Raw genomic sequence first — 16,908 nt, forward strand, 5'->3', positions numbered from 1 at the left:
CGGCTGCTGAGGGCGCATCCTCCTGTGTTCTCAGGGTTCAGGCTCCCCACGACCTATCACAATTCCTCTTGTAAAACTCAAATTGGCTTTTAAATCAAAGTGGTCTCTTCCCCTGCCCGTGGAAAACACCCGCTTTCCTATGTAAGGACACCTGGGGCACAGGGAAGGGGTGGGGCTGGGAGCAGACAGTAAAAATGTACCCCCTTTCAGGCCCGCTTTTACCCCAACTCTTATAATGATTCTAATTAGTCTCAGAATCTTCTGCCACATAAGGCACCTCCAGAACAAGCGGCAGAGGCATTTTCCGATGGCTGTGCAGCAACCCTCCCCACCCCCACCCGGCCCACCTCCTCCCTCCCTCCCTCCCCCTCCCTCACACCAGCGGGCATCCCCCTGAGGGCTGACTCCAGCGTCACAGGCTGCAGGCTGGCACTTAGGAGCCTGGGCGAGTGCTGGTTAAGTGAATGAATAAATGCATAAATCAATGACTAATTCAACACACGTGGGAAGAAAAGAAGGCAGTGCGAGAAGGACAGTCCCAGACACGTGGTTGCCCACACATCTCGCAGCCTCTGCCTCTCCCTGGGTCTCCCTCTGTCCCTCTGTCTCTATTTCTAAACCCCGCCACAACCCATCAGGATCTGTCAGCCTGTCTGCCTCTCTCCCAGCAGGCAGCTGTGTTGCCCCTTCTCCTTCCAGAAGGTCTGTCCATCTGCCCACCTCCCCACTTTCCGAAAGGCCAGCCTCTTGCCCCTCTTCTTGGCCTGAGCAGCGGCCACCCAGCTAACCTATCGAGTCTTACCCTGAGAGAACCCTGCCGGCCCCAGCGCTTCCCGTGGGTGCCACCATCCACTAGCGTCAGGGTCCACGGGCCTCAGCCAATCCTCTGCCTCTGTGACTCATACTGTATGAAGTAACTGGCCTTCATTCACTCAATAAGATTAAATTTAGCAACTACCCTAACACTAGGGTCCCTGGGGGACCCACCTCCATTCTGAATGACTCAAACTCTGAAGCCTCAGGCTCCCAAGCATCTTCAAATCACGGCTGTAAAACCACCCTCATTGTAACCTTAGGACTGATGAAGAGAGGCCAAAACCAAAGACACTAACACGGGCTTCCACACATGGTTTTAGTCTCTCATGTAAGAGCCTCGAGGTGGGCAGTCCAGGGTGTGTGCTGTGGTTCCCCCAAGTCATCAGGGCCCCAGGCTCCCTGCAACTCACTGCATCCCTGTGGGGCGGCCCTTGTCCTCACAACCCATAATGGCTGCCTGTGCATCAGCCATCACATTCTTATTTTAGCCAACAGGAAGGAGCAAGGGGCCAAAGACCCACCCCTTCCTTTTAAAGACACTTCCTGGAAGCTGCACACCACACTTATGCTTTCCTCTTTTTGGCCAGAACAGAGTCACACGGCCATCTCTAAGTACCAGTGAGGCTAAGAAATGCAGTCTGTATTTCTGATTGGCCTCATGGCCATATTAAAAAACAAACAACAAAACACGTGCACACACCCAACAGAAGTTTCAACGTTAAAGAACACAAGGGAAAGCAGACCCTGGAGGTAGCTGTCTGGCTCATACACACCATCCTCATGCGGTACAAAGATCACCCCTTTTATCACCTCCAAGACCCCTTGGACCGTCTCTCCCACAATTTCCCAAACAATAATGGCTGTGGGCTGTCACAGCCAGTGCTGGACTTCCTGGAACGACAGCGCCATTCCCTATCATTGTGCCCCCTTTCCGGAGGAGGAAACTCACCCCAGCTGCTCAGGACAGAGCCAGCCTCCAAACCCAGACTTGCAAACACCCACCACCTCAGCGATTTTCATTCATCAAACTGCACTTGGCAAACGGGGCAGGCCAAGTGAGTGTTCCATCCCACCCCACAGCCCTTGACATCCCCCTGTGTGATCGAAACCACATCTAGGCCACTGCCTGAGACAGCGTCTCAACCGTGGAAAATACCCGAGGACCCAGCATGGGTCTCACTACAGCAGCACTGGCCTTTTTCAGACAGAAAGCCAAGCTCAGCCTGCAGCGTGAGAGGCACAGACCCCGGCCGGGGACTTTTCCACTGAACCCGGGAGCCCAGGCTGGCCACCAGCTCATACGTGGGGAAGGAAGTGGTTTGTTTCAATCAAATTAAAGCAAAGGAGAACCATTCAGGGAGAAAAATCGTGAGCTTCAGCTTCAGCTGTCACCTTGAGAAGAAAAAGAAAGTCAACCCTCCCGCCTAGAGGGACACAGGTAAAACCCAGGATGTGGGGTCCCTGAAGGGCAGTGTGGAAGGGCGTGCTGAGACTCTCTGGGGCTCCCCGTCCCTCCTAACACTCTCCCTCACCTCCCCAGCCCAGCAGACTTTCCAGCAGGCTCTCCTCACAGCCACCTGCACAGGGGAGAGGCCACCTGCTTCCCTACCAGGCCGTGAGGCCGCCTCCCTGTGCCCCCAGACCTGTCCCCCTCCCTGGCACACGTCCGCATGCACAAGGTTCCGTAACCGCTTACTGGATTGGACCTCAAGTTCCAGTTCAGTAGAGAGATTAAAGACACTACCTTGGACAATAAAAACAGTCCTTGCAAAGAAGAGGGGCTGACATTCTGACATGATAAAAGCTGCCGTTCCCATCCCTCTGGTCTCCTCCAGCTGAGGCGGACAGGGCTTTTGGCATCTGGTGAAGGGGAATCTGGGAAGACACGATGAATCAGCTCCCGCCATCTCACCCCCATGCCGCCCTGAGCTCCCGGGGGCCGGAGTCTGCATGTTTCTTAAACAAGAGGGCCGTACCCAACAGACGTTCCTGCTGAACCACTGTCCTCCAGATCTGTCCGTGTCCTCTCCTCCTGGGCCCCTGCTTTCAGGTTTCTGGGTAGACGAAAGAGACCACGCTTGTGGAGTCCCGTCCACGAGGGAGAAGGCATGCCCTTACTAGCTGTGCAACCCCAAGCAAGACGCTTCACTTCTCTGAGCCTCAGGGTCCTCATCTGTAAAGTGGGGCCATGCAGATAAAAAGGGGATCAGCCAGCACATAGCAGGTGCTCAAGAAAGGCTTATTTCAACCAAGCTCACGGTGGAGGCCAGGAAAGTAGCTGCCTGGAGGAGGAAAGCAGTAGAAAGTCAGACACTAGACTTTTTAACGAGAGTCTGAACACACGTCCGCACAATAAACGTAAGCCCACTGATAACACGCACATCGCCAGTCCACCAAAATGACATTGAGGGATGAAATTAAATAATCAAGGGAAATAGAAGCTCCAACATTTTTGTCCTGTACCTCAAACGACAGTGGTTTTTGCCCCCAAGGATGTGCCCACTCCATTTTGGAGACCCTGGACATGTTCACATAACAATCGAGGATTTATCTAAAATATCCGATTTTAGGAGCGCCTTGGTGGCTCAGTGGGTTAAGCATCCGACTTCAGCTCAGGTCATGATCTCCCAGTTCGTGAGTTCGAGCCCCGCGTCAGGCTTTGTGCTGACAGCTCAGAGCCCGGAGCCTGCTTCTGATTCTGTGTCTCCCTCTCTGTCTTCCGCTCCCCGGCTGGCGCTGTGTCTCTGTCTCTCTCAAGAAATGAACAAACATCAAAAATATGTCTATACAAAAAAGAGAGCACTGCTTCTGACGTATATGAAATTATGAAGAGTTCTGAGATGGGAGCCTGTCCTTAAAGGACACGTGGGGTTTCTGGAGGCAGCTGTGGAGGTGTGGGAAGGGCATTCCGGGCAGAGGGAGCAGCATGGGCAAAGGCACCAAGGTGTGACAACAGCACAGGTGGCCGTGGGTGGCAGGTAGCCGCCTGGCCACCCCACCTGGGCAGGTTTCAGAGCAAGGGAGATCCCCGTGCCCGTGGCTAGGACAAACAGGATCGGGGGAGGGTACACGGCCCCGGCCTGCTCACTGAGTGGCAGCTCAGGCCTCAGTGCACTCTGGGGCATCCTCTCCCAGGAGCTAGTCTAGGACGTGTGTGACTGCCCTGCCCAGAGTCCCCTGAGGTCCCCAGCAAGACGGGAGCAAGTCTGTGGGAACCCCCGCCTACCCCCGCAGGACGGCAGCCTCTCCAGGCAGGAGTGGTGCTCACACAAGGCACCAGTGGGGGGGGGGGCAGGAGTGGGGGGAGATGGCGGGAGGAGAACGGCACGCTCTTAATTGCTGCAGTTATCCAAAACGCATTAGCGGCGATGATTTCCTCCAGACCCCCTTTCTCCTCCCTGGATGTTTTGGCTGCTTCGCCATATGGCGGGAGTTAAAAATACAGCTCGGAGGGAGGGGGGCCGCAGGCAAGCTACTAGGGAAACTTCTGACAGCCTTAGGCTGGGGAAGCGACAACACGGCATATGAGCACACCTGACACGGCAGATTAATAGGGCCAGCTGCGGACCCCTGCTCCTCCTCCCATTGAGACCAGCAGGAGGGGGCAGAAGTGACCGTCCAGGGCTCCCAAGGTCGAGTCACACAAAGCCTTGCGGCTCCCACCAGACTTTTTGGAACACCGGCTCTGGGAGCCCCGGGCCACCACGCGAGAAGCCCGACCCCCTGAGACCGCCGTGTTGGAGAAGCCACACGCACACCCTCCGGTCCGCAGTTCCCGCTGAGCCCGGCCTTCCAGGCATGTCCACAAGTTCCCAGATACGAACGTGAGGTCGTGCTGCACCCTCCAGACCAGCTCACCTGCTACGTGAATTCCACTGAGTGACTTCCATCGACAAAGAGCAGAGGAAGCGACCGATAAAGCCCGGCCCACCCCCCGACCTGCAGAATCTCAGGAGCGTAATTTGTTACACAGCCACCGATGACCAGAGCTTTTGCAGCGACTGGGAGAGTGAGTCATTCATTCATTCATTCGCTCATTCAACACATTCATTAAAACCCACCCTGAGGCAGGGCCCCTTACAGGAACACCAGAGACAAATCATTCTCCTCCCCAAAGGAGCTTCTGGGCGGGATCATCAGCGCCCACCCAGTTTGTCTGGGTCCATCCCATGTACCCATCTCCGATTGGCAGCTTTCTCCCTGGGGACCTGTCACTTCTGGCCCTTATGACCAATGCACTCTTGTCCAGTTCCCGCCCCTGCCTTCATTCTCTCTGGGCAAGGAGATGTTCTGCCTCTCAAACAGGTTTTAGTATGCTTGGAAAAGCCATCTGCGTACTAAAACAACAAGGGTATTTACATGTCACACTAGAAAATACCTTTTTACCAGAAAACAAAGTAGTAAGGGAGGGGCAGGGGAAGAAAAGAAGAGATAAGACATACTGAGAATGAGTAACAAAGTTGCAGACATAAATCCGAACTTATTAAGGATTACTTGAAATATATGAAACACTCTGATCAAAAGGGAGAGACCAGAAGAATGGATTAAAAACACATAATCCAACTATGTGCTAAGAGAGCCACTTTAGATTCAAAAACACTATAGTGCTGAATATAAAAGATGGAAAAAGGAGGGTGCCTGGGTGGCTCAGTCAGATAAGTATCTGACTCTTGGTTTCGGCTCAGGTCATGATTTCGCGGTTCATGGATTCGAGCCTGGGCATCAGGCTCTCTTTATGGACGGCGTGGAGCCTGATCGGGATTTCTCTCTCCCTCTATCGCTGCCCCTCCCTGGCTTGCTCTCTTTCCCTCTCTCAAAAAATAAATACATATTTTCCAAGCAGATGGAAAAATGGATATCATACAAATAGCCAAAGAGAGCAGATATCAAACACAGACTTTAAGACAAAATCTGTTATTACAGACAAAGAAGGACATTTTATAAGGACCAAAGGATCAATCCATCAGGAAGATACAACATTTACAAACATACATGCACCAAGCAACAAAGCCCCAAAGCACATAAAACAAAAACTGACAGAAATAAAGCGAGAAATAGACAGCTCCCCATGGACAGTTGGAGACATCAATGCCCCGCTTTCAGTAATGGGTAGAACAACCAGGCAGAAGGTCAGCAAGGAAACAGTGGACTCGAACACTGGAAACCAACCAGACCTAGCAGACAGACACAGAACACCTCCCAACAGCAGGTGCGTACTTCTCTCAAGTGTACTTGGAACGTTCTCCAGGGCAGATCCTATCTTAGCCCTCAATATGAGTCTCAATCCGTTTAACAAGGTGGTCATCGTACAAAGTGTATTCTCTAAGCACAACGGGCTGAAACTTAAAGAGCCCCCTAACGAGGTCTAGATGATAGCTCTCAGGGGAATGTGCTTGGCTCATCCTTGCTCAAACCACAACCTTCCCCGCCACCCTTGCCTCTCTGTGACTCAGTTTCCCCACCTGTACGACAGTGGTACCTCCCAGAGCTGTAGTAAATGTGTGTAATAAACAAGGCAGCTGTCACTACTATTACTCATTGTCGACGGAGGGTGGCAATGACAATCCCTCACATTCCATCTCGGGGTGAGGAGACATTCATTCATACAACGGGTTACGGCTTTCAGAATGCCTTCGCTTTTCCTGTTTCATCTTGTCCTCACTGCAGTCCTGCAGGATCACCTGCTAAATGGGAAAAAGTTGATAGTGGTGAGGCCCCAGTATGGTGGCACGTGCCAAGTCCTTCGTCCAAGGCCTGGCTCACAGTGGGCGCCAGGAAGGGGGCAGGTTGGCCTATGGATGGGCATGGCGTGGGGGCTGATCAGCTACCCGGACACCCCTTGTGGGTGTGGAGTATCTTATGTACCTCAAAGTTTAGAGGTGCTGAACTGGGTAACAGTAAAGCCTCAAAGAAGTCTAGACAGAGATGTGAGCCTATAATGGGCTGGGGAGGGTGGGGGCAGGCAGAGCATTCCAGATGCCTCTGCTTTTTGTGGGGAGGCCTCCATTCTGTTGAAATAACATAAGTTTCCCCTTTCACTGCGGGTTACAGGGATGGCCACGGCCTCTCTTACAAAGGCTTGGGTTCGTGATCGGCTACATTAAATGTGCAGAAGTCAGACAGACAATAGAGAGATGAACGCCAAAACCCACTCACTGGATCCTAAATCCCATGACTTTTCTCGAACATCAAATTTCTTCTCCGCCTAGGTAAGAGGGAACAGCAGTGACAAAAGCTGGCAAGGATGAGGGGCAATGTGCTTCACCCGTAATACAGATTTAATCTTCAGAGCCCCTCTCGGAGGGAGGTGATATTTTATAACCCCGTTTTACAAGTGAAAACACTGAGACCCAGAGAGGCTGAGTAACCGCCCAGAGGCAGTACAGCCAGATCATGGCGGAGGGGGTGGCCTGGCCCCACAGTGCCTGTCCTGCGTATGAGCGTGTACTATGTGTGTGCCCCGACCAGACCAGGAGCTATCTACACCAGCCGCCCTGGGGGAGCTGAGTGTCCCTGCATGGGCTGCTTCTCCAGAGGGGTGAGTGAGAGGGGCGGGCTGGAGGCAGGGTCCAGGGATGTCAGCCGGCCCCCACTCACTCCCCTGTCCAAGAGCACTGCAGGCAACAAAGACCTACATGCACCCTGCCATCTGGAGGCTTTTCTCCTGCTTAAGCAACGCTCTCTCCTTCCCATCTGGACAGGTAGTTGTCGGGTGAGGGGAAAGGATGGGACCATGTTCCTTTTATCCACAACCCACGTGCTTCTGCTTAGCTCCACCAGCACCCCGGGCCGAGCTCCCAGCACCCCATGCCCCCAGTCCTGTAGCGTCTCCTGAAGCCTCCTACTCGCTGGCCCCTGCCTCCGCCGGGGACAGGGGTCCCATCCACACCTGAGTCCAGTCCTGGCCCTCCTCTGGGAGGCACCCCCCAGGGACGCCTGTCTCCCAAAGTCCCTCTGGGCCTCTCCAGCCCTGCTCGCCCTGCCCACTGCTGTGCGTCCCCTACCCCTTCTCTCCCTTGCTGTCCCCTTGCTCACTCTGTTCCAGATACACCTGTCTCCTCATTGCATCTTGGCCATGCCAGGCACCCTTGGGTTCCCAGGCAACCCCAAAAGGGAAATCCAGTCGTCCCCCTGGATCCACTCTCCCCCGTCGGAGAAAACGAAGCCGAGGCTCAGAGAGGTTCATTTCACAGGCCCGGGGACAGGAAGAAGAGCTTGGTGCCCTGGCCAGGACCCTATCAGAGTCTTACCCCCAAGTTGACCACATGGACCACCGGCCCATTCACGTTCAGTTTCAGGCTGTCCAGAGACCCCTGCAACCTGTCCACGAATAATCCACACTCATGCACTCGAGGATGTCCCTGAGAGGCTCCCTAGCAGCTGCCCCCTCCCCCGTACCTCTGGACACGGGCTGAGGACTTTCCGCGTGAGCACTGAGACCATCCGGGCAGGCAGTGGGGTCTCACGCAGCACCGCATCTAAGCCTGCGACATCAGACACTTCACAGGCAGGTTGCAAATGACCTGCCGCGAGGCTCCTCCGGATCTGCCAATCCAGGACACCTTCCTCGGAAGCCCGCTTCCCTGTGGTTGAGGTGAAGGGGGCCAGGCCCAGGTGCCTTGATTCCCCAGAAGGCCTGACACTCTTCATGCAAGGGCAGCCTCAGAGCAAGCAGGCCATTCAAATCAACAAGGGGAGGGAGCAGAGCCAGAAGAGGGGCACATATGTCCACCCTCCCGTACGACCAAGCATCCCAGTATGTCCTGATGAATGAACACATGGAGAGAGGCCCGAGGCTGCTTCACGAACAGCTCTCCAGCAGGCTAGCAAATGCCCGCATGTTCCGAAGCCAACTCAAGGCGGAATGCCCGGCATGGGCTGGGTGGCGCCTGACAGCTTAGAGAGACCCTTCCCCCGCACACGTGCACCTGCTGTCCACGACCACCCCGCCAGCGACAGGCCTCCATCAAAATTTTGCCAAAAAGGGATTTGGGCTCCCGGCGGCGAAATAAATTCTCCAAGGGGACCACAACAACGAGAGGCCGATTCTGACGCCCAGAGGGAAAAGCCACAGCCGTCCCCTGGGCGGGTGACCGTGCTGGAGTTAATTCTGGGTGGTCTGGGTGAGCTGGCCATACAGATCTGGAAACGGCTCCACACGTTTCACAAAACACTTACTCACAGCAGCGAACGGCTTCAAAGGCGCACAGTGTGGCTCAGTGAGCTGCGTGAGCTCTGGCGGCAGACAGACCTGCGTGGGAACCCGGCCTCTGCCACTCGGTGATGGCGCGCAACCTGCTTCAGAACTCCCTGAGCCTCAGTTTTCATATCTGCAAAATGGGATGTCAACAGCTCACGGCTGTCACAGGCTTGGTGCGTCAATGGAGACACAGAGGAACGGGCTCAGTTATTACCGCGGTTTGACTACAATAGGAGCATTCTAAGGTTAGGCGCAAAATAACCCAGGATTTCTGTCCTGCTGCTCTGTGAATCTCGCCTCCTCCCAGAAGGAAAGGCAAGCATTTCACACGCAGGGCTCAGACACGGCACACACAGCTTGGCAGGGGGGAGCCGGTTTTGTTCACCAGCCCACCCCCACTACCCGGCTGAAATCTAGGCCCTAAGCAGGTGCCCCGGGGCTGGTCCCTGCCTGTCTGGACCTCACCTGGCCCAGCTGTTCCCACTCACAGGCCTGGCGTGGCCATAGAGCACCTCCCACCCTCCAAACCTGCCAGGTGCCTCTCGCCTCCCCTTTTACATGTGCTGTGTCCCTGGCTTGATATCCTCCTCCTCCTCCTCTTTCTAGCTCAAATGTCACCTCCTCCAGGAAGCCTCTGTTGATCCCCGAGGGCGGCCATCTGCTTCCTGCTCTAGGGTGCCACACCACTAGACCCCACTTCCTACCCGGCCCGATATCTCAGCAACCTTCTTTACAGGCTTGTGTCCCTGTTCAAGGGTGTCCAAGTAGAGGCAGTGGGGGCACTGCCTGGATCAAGGACAAGAATCGGGCTCAGGTGCCCGAGTGTTCAACAGTTCGTGAATGAAAGGACATGCAGACTGCAAAGCACGTGTGCACTGTTCAGCCTGTTCCTGGTATACAACAGGCGCTCCATAAATGTTCGTTCTCCATCAGCGTGGTTCCGAATACCCTCAAGAATGGACAGGCATGTAATACGGCGAAGAGTACAACAAACTACGATTGTGGAAGCTGAGAGGGTGTTCTGCCTTGTAGGGTTCTTTCCATTTCTCTGCATATTTGAAAATTTTCGTAATAAAACGTTAGGGAAAACAACCCTCAAGAGCATTCTCAGTATGCTAGCTGTTCTTGCCCCTGGAGCTACCAGCTATCAGCTGACTCTGATCTTACCGAACAGAAGCAGCCCTCCCCCATTTTACATGGGTGAGGAGGGAGATACTCGGCCTCAGGAGGCCCAGGGCAATGCTTTGCCTTACTTGGAAAGCCCGCGCTGCTGGGAGGTGGCTGAGGCAGGACGGGGCTCCTGCACACCGGCTACCGGGGCAGGGCTTAACTGCTCAGGTGTTGGTCACTGGGCAGCCTAGAGGGTCCTGAGAGCAAGGCCAGGGCAGCTGGTGTTGGGGACGCATTTGAAAAACTCAAGGCTGCAGCTCCTCACCTTTTAAAACAAGCACTCAGCGTTTACAATAACCGGTCTGGCATATCCTCCTGGAAATATAAACCCTGCGGAGGCTCAGGATTCAGACTCCAAAGGCCACTCACTGATGTTGCCACTCAGCAACGCCTGGTTCACAGCCGGGCCCGTGTCAGCCACGGCCTGGCCTGGGTCTGCACCGGGTGGGGAGTGGCAAGGTCGAGGCCCAGGTTACTTCCAGGCCACGAGTGCGACCCCGGACCGCCTCTCGGCCTCATCTGCCGCTTCTGTTCTGCTTCAATTAGGTCAGTGCACTTTCCCCACCCCAGTTCTTGCTGAACACCCAGCTTCTCTGCGTTTGTTTGTTGTTTTTTTTTTTTTCTGCTGCTCTGTGGCAATTATTCAGATGACACTTACCCTGACAAGCTCAGAATGGTGCCCTTCCCAAGTTAGGCAAAGCGTCGCTCTTTCTTACACAAACAGCGAGCAAAGAACAAAAACCACGATCAGCTGTCAAGACACTGTCACAGACAAAACAGCTGACTAGGAGCCACCCAGCTGACAAAAAATGCTGATGCCCCCAAGTTCCCGATGCTCACCACCCCCCCCCCCCCCCCGCCCCACCACGGCGCAGCCCCGAGATCTCTACAGGCTCCGGGAGGCCTGAACCCAGAGGGCCGAGGGGGAAACAGACATGGGAACGAGAACACGCACGGTACTGCTCCTTGTTTTTTCCCAAGCCAGATGAAGAAGCTTTTCACGATTTATTTTCCAGGTTGTAAAATAATAATTTGCTTAGCCTGTCAGACAGCTGGGGGAGAACTTCAGAGAAACACTCTTCCTCATCTTTCTGCGGATTCTACCATCTGCTGGAAAAAAGCGGAGCGGCTCACCCCGCGCCCTCGGAGCTGAATGCATTTTGCCCAACCGGGACAAGCTTCTCTGAGCACGTTCTAGCTCGTTCTGGCCGGCGGACATCCTCCCCGGCACTGGGTACTCGGCTTTATCTTGCCCGGGAGAACAAGAACATTCTTTCATGAAGCCGTGAACACAGTATCTCCCTCTGCCACCTTCTCCGCCGCCCTCTCAGATCAGGAAAACCCTCGAGGCCTCTCTCAGCCCGTACGCAGTTCCCACTCTCTGCTAAGAGGGGGGAAAGGAGACAGGGACAGAAGGTTCTCGGGGCTTCAGACCCTGGAGCTCAGGCCTGGTACTTCCAGCTACCCTGAAGAACAGAACGGCATGCTTTCAGAGGCGTCTTGCCAGGACCCTCCTGAGTACAGCTTCTTGCGTCAGTGACTTCTTGCCTGCCACCCCCTCTCTCCGCTGGCCACCCTTAAGCTTCCCTCTGAACTGCTACACCACCATCACCACGAATGTCACCACAGACCCGGGGAGAGCGCTTGTTTGGTAAGTCAACAGAGACTGAATGCCACTGGAAGCCTCCCCCAGAGTGAGTCACCAACTCAGAGCTTCAGCAAAACGTCCTCTTGGAGTGATGTGACAGCTCTTGAGGGCCGGAGGGGACGGGAAAGCGAGGGAGGCCGCTTCACAGGGCCCTCTCTCCAACCTCTGCAGGCTGGCGTTTACTTCTGCCGGGAGACTCTGGAAGATCGGAGGCTGGGAGGGGTCACCACGCTCAACCCTTGCCCCACTCACTGCCACCTCGGGTGATGCTGAGGGCCCGGACTTGGTGACGGGATCCCACACGACAGGACAAAAGCCACGTATGCTGGGCTTCCTCTGGCACTGGAGGCTGGGAGTCATGCAGGATCCCGGCAGGGGGAGGGTCGCCTGATCATTCTGCAGCAGGGAGGGCTGTTGGGGGGGGCGGGTGAGAGCAGGGGGCTAGAGCCAGGCCACCTGAGCCCCAATCCCGGCTCCATTACTAAGGGGTGGGAGAAGCTGAGTAAGTCACATGACCTCTGAGCTTCAGTCTCCACATCCATAAAATGGGAGCAGCAGCCGTTCCTGCCTCGTGGTAGCGCTGTGCCCATGCAGCGCACTGACACGTGCACACGCACGCAGCAGTGCGGGGCACATGGGAGGCCTTCAGTGCATGCAGCCATAATGCACTCATCCCTGCTGACCAGAGATCTGGCTCCGTGTCAGTGGGGCCGGCTCAAGTTCAAGCTGACTTTGGAAAGGAAAACACAGCGGTTCTAATCAATCCTGCCTGCCTTCATCCACTCAACAGGCATCTATTGAGTGTCTATTATGTACCCCAATCTCTAGTGGGAGGGAACAGTTCTAGAAACATCATTAGAATGTAGCCCGCTAAACACTGGATATGAATTCTGATGTCAGAAAAAAGTCAACTAAATAATCCAACGGAAACAAAGGTACCCTCTTTTTTTCCTGTTATCTTCCCGTTGCCCCCAAACTTGAGAAACTCACGATGGTATCTTCCAGCAGAGGACTTCCGAGGAAGGGTTTCAAGTTTGGGGTTTGAGAGTATCTACCATGCTCGGGGGAGGTGGCACGAGATCACTGTTGTCCCAGGATGAGCCTTTTCAGTGGTCTCTCCCCTGCATCTATCTGTTCTCCCTTCTGGATACGCAGGTGCAGCCTGCCCACGTGGTGGCGGGGGCCAAAGGGCTCCTGACTCCAGCCAGGCTGCTGAAGACGTGGGTAGCCAGGTGTGCCTTAGCCTGACACGCTCTGTGCACCCTTGCCTACAAGGACCCCTGTCTGCAGGCAGGAGGGCCTGGGAGCCAGCACGGGCAGTGCCCACTGGTGGGTGCACCGGCACTGGGAGAAGGTGGAGCCAAGTGCCCCAGCAGGAAGTCATCCCAACGCCGTGGTCTTGCACTGCCCGTCGCCTCGGGAAGCTCACGCGCAGGTGTTCCCTGCCCCATCCCAGGTGGCCAACCCCAAGTTGCCCCCGAGTTCTGGACAGCCGTTCTAGCTCCACACCCCCTGCACCGGGCCCCAGGGGGTCTCAGGCAGGTTGTCAGGAAGTTCACTCACCTCCTGCCAGGGCACCGTGGGCCCCACAGAACCGAGAAACCGATGGACAAAGGAAGAATCTGAAATGCATTAGGCACCTACTGTATACCAGTTTCCTCCATGCCCATCATCCTCCCTTAACCCTCAGAAAAAGTATGGGAGGCAGCTGGGATCGTCCCTGCTTTGTGTGCATTAAAAACAAACAAAAAAAAAAAACAAACAAAAACCAAAAAAACCCTGAGGCTAAATGAGGAGGCATGACTTGTCCCATGGTCACTGGCTGAGAGCCGGCCATCGGTCCCAAGTCTGTCTGCACGTGTCCCCTTCTCCTCTTCCTCTGTTCTCTGCCCTTGCCTTTGTGTCTCCAAGCACATCACTAACAGTTCTGCACACAGTAGACACTTCATATAAGTTGGCTGCTCTCAAGGGGGTTGGTTAAACCGTGCTCCTCAGGCATAGATCATTTTGCTACATAGAAGGACAGTGGGTGGGCACGTCAAAACCAGGTGTGGAAAAGCAGCCCTCAGCTCACTCCCCCTACACGGTCCAGTGACCCAGAATCCCAAGGGTGTGAGAAGGCACGTATGATACCACGGCCCCCCAAGAGTCTCCTATGAAGGGAGGGAGGCGGCCTCCCAAAAGGCTGGGACATGCAGTGGATGCTAGAAATGGGCCGGCGCGCTCCATCTCGAGGGACCCCACTGTTCTGTTAATATGCTGGTGCCACACAGTCTCATTTGTCACGGTGCGTTCTGGGGGCCAGCAGCATCCACAGCTTCTGGGAGCTTGTGTGCCTGCCCTGGGCCTACTGGTCAGAATCTGGATTTTAGCAGGATCCCCAGGCACTTGGTGTGCACATTCAAGTTGACTTAGAACTTGACTGGTTGTGGTTCCTCTGAAAGGGGATGCCGTCACAGGCTCTGGCTGTATCTCAGTGGAGGGAAGCCAGTGTGACAGAGCTGGGGACTTGTGAAATAAACCCCGCACCCACATCCCCAGCTACCCCCTCCAAGGCCACCGCCCAGATGCAACACTGGGGATTCCCCACAGCAAGCAGGACTCACTGTCTCCATCCTCCCTCTTGGTCACCAGAGGTGACTTTGAAGAGAAGAAAGGAATGCATTCCCCAGGACGGTGCTGGGAGGCATTTGCCAACAGCGTGTGTCACTGTTGCCTGTGAAAGTGGACCGTGCGTCCCTGCCCTTGTGTGTCGCCTCCCTGAGCTGCTGAGGACCTCACCTGGGCCATCCCCAGCTTTTCTTTCAGTCCCTGCATGAGGGCGCGGGGCTCGGTCTCCTGCAATAGCACCAAGTAACCCCCAGCCACTGTGGGAGGGACAGAGTGACACCTGAGTGACACCAGAGAGCCAGGGGTGGGGTGCACGGAGGGAGCAGGGTCTCTGCTTTCTCTCGCTGACACCAGCTAGGAGCTATCCACACGCCTCGCAAAACCTTCCCAGGATAAAGAGAAAGCAGGAGTTTGCTAGTGGGCCTGCCACCACAGAGCCATGAGGCTGACCCACGCCCTGACCTCATCCTCACAACCCTCCTTCTTCAGAGCCCACGAGAGCCCAGAAGCACTGCCCAGAACCCGTGCAGGAAGCAGGGTGACAGGCAGGGGTCCTCTGTCCCACCACCACAGCCTGGCACAGCTCCTCCGGGTGGGGGAGATACCAGGTCTGAGATGGCTGTACCTGGACTCTGGGAATCAGGAGCCCCTCCCCCCCCCCCCACCCCCAGCAGGATTTGGGAGTCAGGGTCAACTCCTCCCCCATCATCCCTGCCTACCCCCAGCCTCCCAGGAAACCTTTCCTGAAGCTGCTGATCACCATCCTCCTTTCTCCCTCCGTTCCACCCCCCGCCCCCCCAACACAGTGTTTTTCTCCTCTGCCCCGGGTCCAAACCATGGAGTGTGGCCAGGTGGTCCCAAAGACAGAAGGACAGAGAGGGCAGACAGGCTCACATCACCCCGGAATCCAACCCTGGAGTCACCTGAAGCCCCCGTGCCCCCTGTCTCTCCCCAGAAAGGCACCCGGACTTCTGCGGAGAGGAGCCCCGCACCCGACTTGGGCAACCCTGGAAAGCGAACGGGCTGCTGCACGCAAGCTGCGAGCTCGCCCAGGACGCCTGGGGCCAGCGCGGCCGGGCAATCCCGCCCCCATCCTGTCCCCCGCTTAATCCTTGGTCCGAAATAGCCAGGGGTAATCCCAGGGTGAGGCGGGCGGGGTATAACCCCCGGGCCGCGAAGGAGGAGACGGAGGCGTCCAGAGGGAAGAGGCTCGCTCATCTCCGGCTAGAGGGAGTATACGGTCCCTCCCGGAGGGACAGTGACCCGCGAGTGACCCAGGCCCGCTCGAGGGCGGGATCTGCGCCTCCCGCACCCCCTTCCCACTGGGTCTCGGGCTCTCCGGGTCAGGAGTTCTGGCCCCACTACCCAGAGCCCCAGTTGTGCGCGCGGACAGCAAGCACCCCGTAGCGAGGCCGATCCCGCCACCGAGCCTCGGGGGTCGCTGGAGCCCGAGTCCGGAGCCGTCCGTCCTCGGAGAGCGGGCCGGTGGAAGCGCCAGGCAGCGCCCCAGAACCTCTTTCCCAGGGAACCCGGTCCCCGCCAGAGCTCCAGCCCCGGGTCGGGGGTCCCCCGGCGCGCCCTCTGGACGGGCTTCTCCCCGCCTCCGCCCAACTCCCCGCCCAGCCCCGAGGGGAGCGGGCCCCCCTCCCCAAGAAGTTCGTGCACCCTCGACACGCCCGCCGCCCCCGGTGCCTGCTTACTTGTCGCGGCGGCAGCCGAGCTCCGGGATGACGCCGAGCGGCTGCGGGCCGGCGCCGGGGCTGGGGTCCGGGCGGCGGGCGCACGCGGCCAGGTGTCGCCGGTGCCGCTCCAGCAGGCCGGCGTTCTCGCGGCTCAGCCGCGCCACTTGGCGCTCCAGCTCCTCGATGCGCCGCCGCCGGCGCGCCAGCAGCTCCTGCTGCGCCGCGACGATCCGGGTCAGCTCCTGCAGGTACTCGGCCGCCTTGCCGGGGGGCTCGGCGGCGCTGGCCATGGCCCCCGCCCGGCGGCCGGCAGCGCCTCAGGCCAGCGGGCGGCGGGGCGGCGGCGGCAGCGGCGGCGGCGGCGGCGGCGGGGCGGCCATGGCTGCGCGGCGGGGACGGCGGCTCGGCGCGGCGCGGCGCGGGGCTCGGCCCGGGGGGCGCGGCGGCGCGGGGCTGGCGCGGCCCCGCCTCGGCTCCCGCCTCCGCCGGCGCCCGCCCCCGGCGCTTCCGCGCCTCGCGCTCCCCGCGCCGCCGCGCTCCGCCGCCGCCCGCTGCCCCACGGACGCGCCGGGGCGGGCAGGGCGCGGAGCTGCGGCCGCCGCGGGCAAGCGAGGAGTTTTGCAAAGTGCCGGCTGCGACGCGAGGGGGAGAGGGAGCCGGAGCGGCCGGCGCGGGAGGAGGCGGGAGGGAGGGAGGGAGGGAGGGCGCCGCCTGCCGGGCCCCGCGCCCCGCGCCCCGCGCCCCGCGCGAACCACTACCGCCTCATCACCCGCCCCCTCCCA

General features: G+C 57.4%; 1 protein-coding gene across 4 annotated transcripts in view; it reads right to left on the minus strand.

The window, feature by feature from the left end:
* The window catches only part of IQSEC1 (IQ motif and Sec7 domain ArfGEF 1), a 508,671-nt gene extending 492,286 nt beyond the window's left edge, over window positions 1-16,385 (minus strand). Inside the window, exon 1 of one of the 4 annotated variants that reach the window (XM_086697311.1) lies at window positions 16,145-16,385. The gene's annotated coding sequence lies outside the window, so the exon portion shown is untranslated. The remainder of the gene's footprint in view (window positions 1-16,144) is intronic. The other 3 variants (XM_086697316.1, XM_086697317.1, XM_086697319.1) reach the window with 3 other exon arrangements.
* Between the last annotated feature and the right edge of the window lie 523 nt (window positions 16,386-16,908).

The sequence above is a fragment of the Puma concolor genome, chromosome A2, assembly GCF_028749965.1.
Source record: "Puma concolor isolate L17-30 chromosome A2, mPumCon1.1.hap2, whole genome shotgun sequence".
Classification (NCBI taxonomy): Eukaryota; Metazoa; Chordata; class Mammalia; order Carnivora; family Felidae; genus Puma; species Puma concolor.